Consider the following 12,205-nt stretch of genomic DNA (forward strand, 5'->3'; position numbering starts at 1 on the left):
AGTCCCCCACCCCGCCTGTGTAGCTGATAAATTTCACTTTACTTTCTCTTTACTTTGATTACATTCAATATTTCAACAAAAAACTCACTATTATTGTTTGGAGTCCCCCCCCACAAAGTCGGACCTGTTGGAAAAGAAGCATTTGATAATTTGTTTTCCATTGCTGAGAATGAAGATATATGAGGTCATGTGGCCACACTAGTGGCCTCGAGATTTTGGATTTCTGTATTTTAGTATTTTAGTAACTAAGTCCAGAGAAATTTCTGCCAGAAGTTGGATCATTGCAAGCTCGTACCTCTCTGCTACTTTATATCCCACATATGAGTGCAATCTTTCTATGTCTGTCTCTTTCTTTCTGACCCATTTCACTCAACATGATACTTTCCATGTTGATCCACTTATATGCAAATTTCATAACTTCATCTTTTCTAACAGCTGCATAGTATTCCATTGTGTAGATGTACCAAAGTTTCTTTAACCAGTCATCTGTTTTTGGGCATTCCGTTTTTTTCCAGATTCTGGCTATTGTGAACAGTGCTGCAATGAACATAGAGATGCAGATGTCATTTCTATTATACCTTTTTGCCTCTCTGGGATATATTCCCAGCAGTGGTATTCCTGGGTCAAATGGGAGCTCAATTTCTAATTTTTTGAGAATTGTCCATATTGTTTTTCAACAGGGCTGAACAAGTCGGCATTCCCACCAGCAGTGAAGAAGAGTCCCTTTCTCCCCACATCCATGCCAATATCGATTGCTTTTTTTTTTTTGGATGTGGGCCAGTCTCTGTGGTGTGAGATGGTATCCCATTGTTGTTTTGATCTGCATCTTCCTGATGATTAGTGATGTAGAGCATTTTCTCATGTGCCTCTCAGCCATTTGGATTTCTTCTTTGGGGAAGTTTCTGTTCATTTCATCACCCCATTTTTTGATCGGGTCGGCAGTTTTCTTCTTGTAGAGTTCAACCAGTGCCTTGTATATCCTTGATATTAACCCCTTATCAGATGGATATTAGGTAGATATCCTTTCCCATTCTGTAGGCTGTCATTGTACTTTGGTCACTGTATCTTTTGAGGTGTAGAAGCTTCTTAGTTTAAGGTAGTCCCATTTATTTATCTCTGTTTTCACTTGCTTGGCCAGTGGAGTGTCATCTTTGAAGATAATGTTGGCTACAATGTCATGGAGGGTTTTGCTGATTTTGTCTTCAATGTACCTTAGGGATTTTGGTCTGATGTTGAGGTCTTTAATCCATTTTGATCTGACTTTTGTACATGGTGATAGGTGGAGATCTGAGTACATATTTTTGCATATGGCTGTCCAGTTTTGTCAGCACAACTTGTTAAACATGCTTTCCTCAGAGCAAAATGTTTTTTAAGACCATTTCCTACTGGACTTTTGCTTGTTAATTTTTTTGGGTGGGGGGAATACAACGCTCTTTACTCAGGGCTTACTCCTGGCTCTGAGCTCAAGGATCATTCTTGGTGGTTCATGTTAGGTGCAGAGAACTGAACCTGGACTTGCCATATGCAAGGAAAATACCTTACTTTCTTTCTGGTCCCTGACTACTTTAAAATTTTTCTATTAAAAATTGTTTTAATTCAATCACCATGACATACACAGTTATAAAGCTTTCATGAATATTCCCATCTTCCACCAGTGTACATTTCCCACCACCAATGTCCTATGTATCCCTCCCCCTGCCCCAGCCTGTCTCTATTGCAGGCACTTTTTTTCATTCTCTCTGTCTCTCTGTCTCTGTCTTTCTCTCCCTCCACACCCCCTCTCTCTGTCTCTCTCTCCCTCTCTTTACTTTTGAGCATTATGGTTTGTGATACAGATACTGAGAGACCATCATGTTTAGTCCTTAACACTTTCAGAACTTATCTCCCATCCAGAGCAATCCCTTCCAGTCATCATTATCAGAGTGGTCCCCTCTCTCCCCCAACTGCCCTCTACCCTAGTACTTGAGACAGGATCCCAGTGAAGGACCAATCAGTTTCTACTGTCCTCTAGTGCTAGTCTCATACTATGTGTTTATAATATCCCACAAATGAGTGCAGTCATTCTATGTCCCTCTCTTCCAAATTAATTTCACGCAGAATGAGACTTTCCATGTTCATCCATTTATACTTGAATTTCATGACTTCATTTTTTCCTAACAGCTGTATAGTATTCCATTACATAGATGTACCATAGTTTCTTTAACCAGCCATATTTTGAGGGGCATTTGGGTTGTTTTTAGGTTCTGGCTTCTGCAGTGAATGCTGTGATGAACATACAAGTGCAGATGTCATTTCTGCTGTGTCTTTTTGCTCCTCCTGGGTACTCTTAAGTGTTCTTGCTATTTCCTTTGGTCCTTCTTTACTTTACTTACATTTCAAAATAATGTATATTGTGCTGTCATTTTAGTTTCTTTACTTACCTCCATCCTCCTCTTAATCTAAGTTTTAGGTTAAATATAGTTCAAGAACTGAACTTAGCCAAACATTGACTTAATCACTTTGTAAGCACTGATGTAAGTACAGGTAAACTCTTAGAATTCATTTTCTCTTTCAAACTTTGTTCCTGTAAGTTAGCTCACCCTTTCTCTAATGCATTATTAGTCACTCTCTATTTCTTATAGTATAATATTTTAAAACTTTCTTTGGGCACTTTCTTCCTCTGTTTCAAGTTCCAATTTGAACTTTACTTGAATAATTTGACAGGTATTCAAATACAGGCATTTGTATTCAAAGACAATGACAAAAACTCAGGATTTTTAGTTACAAATACTTTGTTTTCTAGATATCATTTTTCTCCTTTTGTATATTTTCACAGTATAAAACCCCGTTTGAGTCTTTGTAATATTACATTAAATATCTTATTTTATTATCTTTTTTTTTTCTTTCTGGGTCACACCCAGTGTTGCACAGGGGTTACTCCTGGCTCATGCACTCAGGAACTACTCCTGGTGGTGCTCAGGGGACCATATGGGTTGCTGGGAATTGAACCTGGGTCGGCTGTGTGCAAGGCAAACACCCTACCCGCTGTGCTATCGCTACAGCCCCCTAATTATCTTTTTTTAAATCTTTTTTACTAATAATGAGTCCGCTTGATCATGTCCCCAACTTTTTCCTCTTCTGTTGCAATTATTTGTAAGATAATTCTTTTATATCATTGTAAAATAATTTTTTTTTTTTTTGCTTTTTGGGTCACACCCAGCAATGCACAGGGGTCACTCCTGGCTCTGCACTCAGGAATTACCCCTGGCGGTGCTCAGGGGACCATATGGGATGCTGGGATTTGAACCTGGGTTGGCCGCGTGCAAGGCAAACACCCTACCCGCTGTGCTATCGCTCCAGCCCCTGTAAAATAATTTTTATATCAATTTACATTTTCTTAAAATTTCCCAGGTGTGAATTTATGATTATCCTTTTTGCAGTATATAGAATTTCTTGAATTTGTAAAACTTCAAATTCTTGTCATTAGCCATTATCACTTTGAGTTTTGCTTCTATTTCATTCCCTCTATTTAATTACCAATTTCATATACATCAGGTTTTTCCATTTTATTCTGTGTGGTTCATTTTTTTCTTTTTTATTTTCTTTCCTAGACCACATTCAGCAGTACTCAGTACTTTCTCCTGGCTTTGCACTGAGGAATCACTCCTGACATTACTCGGAGGACCCTATGTGGTGCCAGGAATCAACCCTGCCTTGCAAGGCAAGTACCTTAACTGTTGAACTATCTCCATGCTCTTTTGTTGTTTATACTGTTTTGTCTTTTCAGGCTTACTCCTGGGTATTTTTTCTCTGATCTATCATCTAATTACAATTCTTTCTCAACTGTGTCCACGATAATTTTTTTTCTCAGCTGTATCCATTTAACTATTTATTTATTTGCTTTTTGGGTCACACCCAGCGATGCTCAGGGGTTACTCCTGGCTCTGCACTCAGAAATTCCTCCTGAGAGCAGAGGCGGTGCTAGGGGGACCATTGGGGTGCTGGGAATCGAACCCGGGTTAGTCTCATGCAAGACAAACGCCCTACCCGCTGTACTATTGCTCCAGCTCTAGTTCTGTCTGTTTAACTATTAAATATAATCCATTGAGTTCTAGTTCTGTTATTTTCACTTTGAATTTACTTAAAAGTAGCGAAAAATTTCTTCTGAAATTCTGAATCTTGTTTTTATGCACAAACAGTAAGTAAGGTTATTTACTTTGTTTATTAAAGCAGACTGAATACAAAAAAAAAAATGTTTGCTGTTGCCAAAATCGGGAATGCTATAGACTGTTTTAATTATCTGTTGTTTTTTTCCTGTCTTATTTCTTCTATACCTGTGCCAGGCACTTTAGTTCTGTTGTTAAATAACTTGAGTGCTAACATACAGACTTCTTCCTCCAGGGAAGATTCTGTATTTCCTTTGGTCTAACATTCAGGGGTCTCAGAACCCTTATCCAATTTCAGTTTTAGGATGACCTAAAGCTCTCTGAAGTAGTTCAAATATAGGCTTTCTTCTGCTTCACTGTAGTTCCTTTTGTGTACCATAAAGTTAGAGATATTTGCAAGCAGAATATTCCCGATTCACTTTCCCAGGCTACTGCACTTTAACTCTGAGAAGTTACCAGATTTCAGATCCATTATGAAGGATGGGCGATGCTATTAGGAAAACACAATTCCCAACTCCCAACGTATACTTTATTTCTATTTCCCAAATCTGGGTCCATAATTATTCACTGTCTTGTTAGCTCTCTCTCCTGTTTTCAAATAGAAAGTTTTTGATATTCCGTGCAGTTATTCTAGTCCTCATAAAAATAATTTACTGAATTGTTACTCTGGCATTTTTGGCAGTGAAAACTTCAAAAATATGTATGCAGAGCTGCCAAGGACTGACACTGCCATTAACAACAATAAAAACAACCACAATGATAATAATAATATAATGTACTCTGCAACCTTTGAGGATACTTGAAAATAGTAATCATTCTGAAAAGATGGACTAAGCACCAGATCTCAATTAATTAATTAGTACTTAGAGACGCTGAGAAATTCCTTATCTGTGTCTTCCTGTGTCTTTTCATATATTTTCTGCATTGTTTTAATGAATTTATTATAGTTTTAGACATCATTATGTTTACTCATTTTAAATCTCAGGATGTTAAATGGTTAAAATGGAAATAGGCAGTTTCTATTAGAAACACCAGCCTGTCCAGGATCCATCTGTTGAATATGTTAAATCGCTGTCATCCACCTCTGCTGGCCTGGTCCCCCAGAACCTCCTTATATTACTTATAGTTATAGTCTTATGATGAGCCACCTCTATGCTAGAGACCATAATCATCATGTTCAGTAACTAGAAAAAAAGCACTTGAAAGGTTCGGGGTAAGTTATTGGGATTGAGACACAGGTCAGTGGGCTGAAATGCATATTGTGTGGCAGGAGGTCTGGCACCAAGCTGGGAAAAACAGCAACAACAACAACAAAATGAGATTTACCCCTCATATTGACTTTGGATGATGTTTTCATATGTAATAGGACTTGATAAACGTTTCAGACCTCCTTGAAAGATGAAGACTTCTGAGACTAATGATCTCTTTCAGCATGGATATGCGAAGCAGCACACTCCATCTCTTGGTTTATTTTAATAAAGTTGCCAGTCATTTTATAGGAGGGTGACAGCACAATAATTTCTTTGTATAATGAGAATACACTTGATATAGAGTACACAAAACAAACTACAGAGGAAAGCAATGTGTGAAGAAGAGGGAAGTGAAGAGATAAAAATAAGAAGCATGAAGACCCCCCTCAGGGCTGTGTCCCCATCAAGTCAAAAGACCTTCAAAGTCAAGGAAGTTTTTCAGTGCTTCCTTATGTCTTGGGCTGTCGTAATGTCTTATTCTTGGCACAGTCATTCTCTTAGCTTCTTAAAAAGAAACATTTATATTTTAAAATGTTATTTATTTGTCTTGGGCTCACACCAAGCAGTGTTCAGGGCTTCCTACTGGCTCTGTGCTCAGGAATTATTCCTGGTGGTGCTCTGGGGATGTATGGAATGCCAGGAACTGAACCACAGTTGGCCACGTGCAAGGCAAATGCCGTCCTCTGGCCCCTCTTTTAGCTTCATTTGCAGCGCACAAACCTGTACTTCCTGCTTACATAACCTGTTCATGGAACACTGTGCAAGGGTACTATTTTAGGATGCAGATATACTTTTCAAACCTTAGCCCAAGGAGCTCTCCCTGTCAGGAAAGCTGGGCGGTGGCTCTGTGGACATGATTCCATAATCCTGGAGCTGTATCTCTTCTTCAGGACCACAGCCTTAGGCAGCCTCCACTGAATTGCTGGGCTGTTTGACACATAAGAGTATGACATGCAAAATGATTAAATATTAAAGACTGAAAATTGTTCCAAAACAAAATGTAAACCTTTCCCTCCTCAGTTTTTATATACGTTGCACTTTATCAAGGTGCGATATATACCTGGTTAGCTGAAATCTCTTTTGGCTGTTTGTTTGAACAATGCTCAGGATATTCGTGGTACGTGCTTGGGGATCACTCCTGGGAATACTGAGGATCAAACCAAGGGCTTCTAAATGCAAAGCATACTTTCCAGTCCTTTAAGACTTCAATCCATAAATTAACCTTTTAGTTTCTGTTTTGGGGCCAGACCTGGTTATAATCAGGGATTAGCTCTGGCTCCACTTCCAGGGATCACTCCTGCAGGGGCTCAGGAGACCATATGTGGTGACTCTTATCAAACATGGGTTGGCTACATGCAAGGCAAGGGACTCAGCCACTATGCTGTTTCTGGCCTTGAATTAACTTCTTATACCATGTAGTCTCTATGGAAATCAATCAGCAACGATAAATAGCTCTTCCTTTGCATCTTATGAAGACCAGCCAACTTAGCATGGTAATTTCGCACTGCCCAGACTTCGCTAAATATAGAGTTTTAATGCTTAATATGCTTCTCACTTTGCTAGTGATGTAAGCAAAAATTGGCTGCTGCCTTCTTAGGGTTTATTTGTCCACTTATGGAGTGCCAGTAAGCCATCAAAATAGAAAATCTGGAAACACATATTCTCATTTTCATTCAAATAGTTCCAGCAGCCCATATCTTACATATTTACTGGCCAAGAGTAGAAATTTTGATTAAGCTCTTTGAGCTTCCAAGATGTGCTTAGTCAGCACTCTCCTCCCCGCTCCTTACCCCCACCCCCCACCCCACTCCGGGTTAGGTGAACTAAGGAACAGTGTGGAATAAACTCACACACACACATGCACTTACTGGTTTCCATTTGTTAAGCTGGCTTCTAGCCTGTGTCTGGCCTCACACCAAGAGGCTTCAGGTTCACCTCACATGAGTGAGTCCAGAATCAAATCTCCCAGCTGTGTCCACGATTGTGACTGCTGTGAGGTACAAAATATACAAATTCCACTTTAGAGTGTCTGATTTTCAAGGTTTATTTTTAGTTGAAATCAGTACCATTCATCTTCTGTATTTCCACGGCATTAATCCATCTCTTGTCACTCTTTTATACTTTTCTCTACTCCCCCGCTCTTGGGTTCATTGCCAAAACAGTTTGCCTTATCATCTCTCATTTTTCAAGCTCCAGGAAAAAGAAATACTGAGTTCCCTTTATTCCAAAGTAACTAGAGGTGAGTTTAGAGCAACGTTTCCTGTCTGTTGAAATCACCCGACAGCTGAGAAAGCAGGGTTTATTTGTTTTTCTGTGTTATCACTGAGCAAGCACCACTCCCACCTCTGGGGCACAAGCCTTCCATTGCCCAGCTCCTCTTGATCTCCAGGTAGGATCAGGCTGGGCGCATTGTCTCTCCCCACATTTCTCTGTGGAGACCAGTATCCACAAGGGTTTGTATCATTGGATACATAGCCAATCTCTTTGCTTCAGTTTTCTGGGAGACATATTAACTTCTATAGATTACCTCTATAATACTTTTAGAGTCCTTTGTGTTTTACACATACTGTAAAGTACATAAATGAAGCATTTTGGAGTTATGGAAACAGGCTTGAGTTAAGCAATATACCTGTAAAGGTTGGGGCTGGGCTTGAATTCAAGGATTTTGTATTCTTCCCCAGTTTCTAGCTCTCTCTTTATTTTGTAGCATAATTCCTGTACTTGAAGACTTTCCCCCCCCCCCCCCTTAATAGCCTAATGCTTTCTGAGCACTCAGGTTGCTTTGTGAGATTGGATGTTCAGAGCCGAGTGTACGAGCGGACATGTGAATTCCCCAGGTGACATTGGCAGTGATTCCTGGTCTGTCCCCAGATGGCTGCTCTGGTCCCTGGCAACAGGGCACAATTTCCACAAAGCCTCTTTGTGCCTCTGTGTGTCTGGGAAGAAACCAGTGTGAGTAAGATAGGAGGCCCAGTCAAGTGAGTTCTCAAACCTGATGGCAGCTCTACTAAGGAGAAAAGACACTTGCTGATGTTCCGCCTCTCTCCAAAGTCTCCCTTTCCCTGCTCCCCAACATGATCTAACCCTCTGAAAGATCTTCTGCACCTCTCCGTGGGTGTCTGCTGTATTATCTGCTCCCAGTCCTTCCTTCCCCACATTACCATGGTCAGTGAGGTGCAGGGGACCCCCCCCCAGGCGATTTATTCAACTCAGGGGAATAGGGACAGAAGGACAGTAGGTGCCCTTCCTGGGACGAGGTCTTAAGAGACACTGTGTGCTTCTGCTCACCCCTCTTTTTTTTTTTAGTTTTTAATTTTATTTTCATAAAGTTGTTCACAATAATCGATTACATTCAATATTTCAACACCAATCCCACCATTACAACTTCCCACCACCATTCTCTCTAAGTTTCCGACCACCCAAGCCTGCCCGACAGGCAGATGCTACCTAATTTATTTTGTATTGCTTATTATGAATAGTATAAGAGGTCTGTAAGGGTCTGTCTCATGGTGATTCAACAAAAAAACAAATAATAATAATAATAATAATAATAATAATAATAATAGCATGAGATATTGTGTGGTTGCTTTTGTGGCCCCAGGCTCCTGGGATTCTAAAAATTTAAATAATTGCAGTGAGCTTTTAGGTTCTGAGATTCATTTGTGAGTCTCTGGATCATGATCGCTAATGTCCTGAAAGGGCAGGCAGAGGCAGTTTGTGGCAGGACAGCCAGGACCCCGGAGGTGTGGGGAGATGGGAAGGGATGGCCAAGTCCCGACCCCATGAGGCCTGGCGTTTTCAGTCACTGGTCCCACACACCTGTGTTTTTTTAGCAAATTTATTCTCTTGCGTGGTGGGCCCAGGACCAGCCTGTGAAGATCGGCCTTGAGGATGGCGGCAATTGGGTTCTGGAGGTTTGGGGCTGCTGGGGTTCATCTGGTACAGTCGGAGAAATCTACTAACCCCTCTTGTGCTTCTTCCTTACATCATGAGAAAAAAATGTGACTACTGGCACTCAAACACCTGAATCTAGAGATGTGGGGAACACAGCTGAACCAAACCTACAGCCTGGAGTTAGGTCCAGATGAGCCTAGAAAAACCCAGTGAAACCAATGGACTGGGATGGAGCTTGCTTTTCTGCATAAGGTACTGAGTATTGGGGCCATTCCTTACCAGGCTCTTACATACCAGTGTGTGTGCACGTGCAAGTACAGATGTGCACATTCATGGACAAACACACACACACAATACACACTTTCCACCATGAGAAAAAACGCCCACAATTTCTACTTATTTTTCAAGGGTCCTTACAAGTGAAGACTTCTCTTAGGCTAGAGTTGCAATAACTTCCACCTACCTGAGCACATATTGCCCTACTCCATGTCGTGGTTGACTGCTCAGAGCAGACACTGGTAAAAGCAGCATTGGAGCAGAATCTTGAGAGGGGAGGTGACCACAGACGACCAGTAACTCCTCTAAGTGGAGTGGAAGTTTAGTAAGAATAGATGTTAGTCCCCCAGGACACACCAGGTCAGGGTCCCCTGCCTGACTCCAAAGGAGACTGGATGTTTGCTCTGGTGAATGTGTTGTTTGCCAGCACCCCACTTGATCTTACATTAAGATGCCCAGCAGCCCAGTTCCCATAGCTGATCCTACCATGACTGAACACACCCAGGGCCACATTCTTAAAACATGACCAGAGAGAGAAATTTATTTGCTGGTAGAAAATAAAAACACTATATACAAAAGGTATCATCCACATGGCCATGCTGACTGCAGTTCTATTCATAAAAAATGAAACATGGAAACCACTTAAGTGTCAATTGATGTGGTAGATCTGTCTAATGAAATATTTAATATTCAGCCACCTAACAGTAGATAAGCTTGTTAATTTATGACAACATGGACAAAGCCACATTTGTAAATACAGGGAGTAGATTGCTGGTACTCAGAGACCAGGGTCAGGAAGAGGTGGGTGAAATGGGAGAAAGTCCAGAGCTCAGTTATGAAATGAGTAAATTGTATGGTCATAATATACACTCCAGGAAATAGAATTTGTAACACGAAATTGCACATTTAGTTTTTTTTTTTTTGGTCACACCTGGTGATGCTCAGGGCTGTCCTGAGGGCTTAGAGGAACCATATGGGTGTCTGGAATTGAACCCAGGTCAGCTGCGTGCAAGGCAAATGCCCTACCTGCTGTACTATTGCTTCAGCCTCTAAATTGCATATTTAAAAGCAAAGAGAATAGATCTTGACAGTTCTTATCATAAAATATTGTAATAATGTACTGTTGATAGATTGGACTTGCTTTATTGTGGGTGTCATTTTACACATTATCCAAAAAAGCAAAGACATATGTGCACCTGAAACAAATAATTATATTTGTAGTAAAATAAAAGAAAGTATAACTCACCTGTTGGCCTCAGATTAATAGATGCAACTAACACATTGTCACCTTAGTATGAATTTATTTACCAGATGAGCAGGCAGAACCTAGAGAGGTTTGATGGGACAGAAATAGGTAGAGCACAGGCATTCATCAAGTTGGGAGTCTAGGGATACCTGCTAGGAGGTCCTGCCTAGTGGGAGTTGCTCCTGAGGGAGAAGAAACTTTTGAATTTCCAGGGGCAAATGAATTTAAGGACTGATCAATGGCTCTGCAGGATTCTATTTTTTAAAGCTTAGCTTCCTGGGCAAGCAAGCCCCTGCTGGCTCCATCTGCCACAACTGGACCCAACCTTGCCTGCCCCGCTCCCAAGCAGCCATGCATGGTTCTGCTCCTGGATGTCCCTGCTTGTTTGCTCACTTGATTTCTCAATAGCCATCTCCTGTGAAACTTTAAAATCAGGAATTCCTGCTTTTAGGACTGCCAATTCACCATGTGTGCAGGGATTTTTTTCCTCCTTCATGATCAGTGGGCAGCTAAGACTGGACAGCCCAGGAGTGGAGTGTGAGAGGCATGTGCCTGGGGCTTGCAGCCAGGTTCTGGGACTCCTGGCCAAATGCCTTCTACAGCTGACCCTCCCCTTTGTGGAATTCCCTGTAGGCTAGCGATTCCCCAGCGGACTGACATGCTTCCTCCAGCCTGCACTGGCAGCTGCAACTTGATGTTCCACAAGTTTGTCTATTGCTCTCTGGAAAGGACCTGCCTGGCCCCCTCCTGAACCCCTCCCATACTCCTCTGTGATGTTTGCACCAGGCAGGACCTTCCTGCTTTTTATGCCTCTTAGTTCCAGGAAAAGGGTATCAGAAATCCTTCTGCATCCTTTTCTCCCAGAAGGGAGCATAATATGATGCTCGTCATAACCAAGTGGCCGGACCCCACACCAGGCTGTTTCACTTGGGGCGGCCTGAGGGGGGGGTGGTGAGAGCCCTCCTGGCCCCAGGGGACTCAGCCCTAGCAGCCAAAAACCTCCAGAGCTCAACCTCCACCATGCTCATGGAGACTCTCCACATGCTTCCATGTCACCTATGAGGGAACCCCCAGAAAACCCAGATATGCAGGACTTTGTGACTTTAAGTAGGACATTGGTAGCAACACAATAGAAGTTGGAGACTTCAACATCGCCTTATCACCTCTGGATAGATCAACAAGATTAAAACTCAGCAAGGAAATACTGGCTTTGAGGGAAGAAATAGGAGAGGGCTAATAGATGTATACAGGGCTTTATATCTCCATTCCCCCCCCACCCCCGCTCCCAATGAATGCACATTCTTCTCCAATGCACACAAAACATTCTTCAAGATAGACCACATGCTGGGTCACAAAACATACCTCAAAAGAATCAGGAAGATAGAAATTGTGTC

The sequence above is a fragment of the Sorex araneus genome, chromosome X (assembly GCF_027595985.1).
Source record: "Sorex araneus isolate mSorAra2 chromosome X, mSorAra2.pri, whole genome shotgun sequence".
In the NCBI taxonomy this organism is placed as follows: Eukaryota; Metazoa; Chordata; class Mammalia; order Eulipotyphla; family Soricidae; genus Sorex; species Sorex araneus.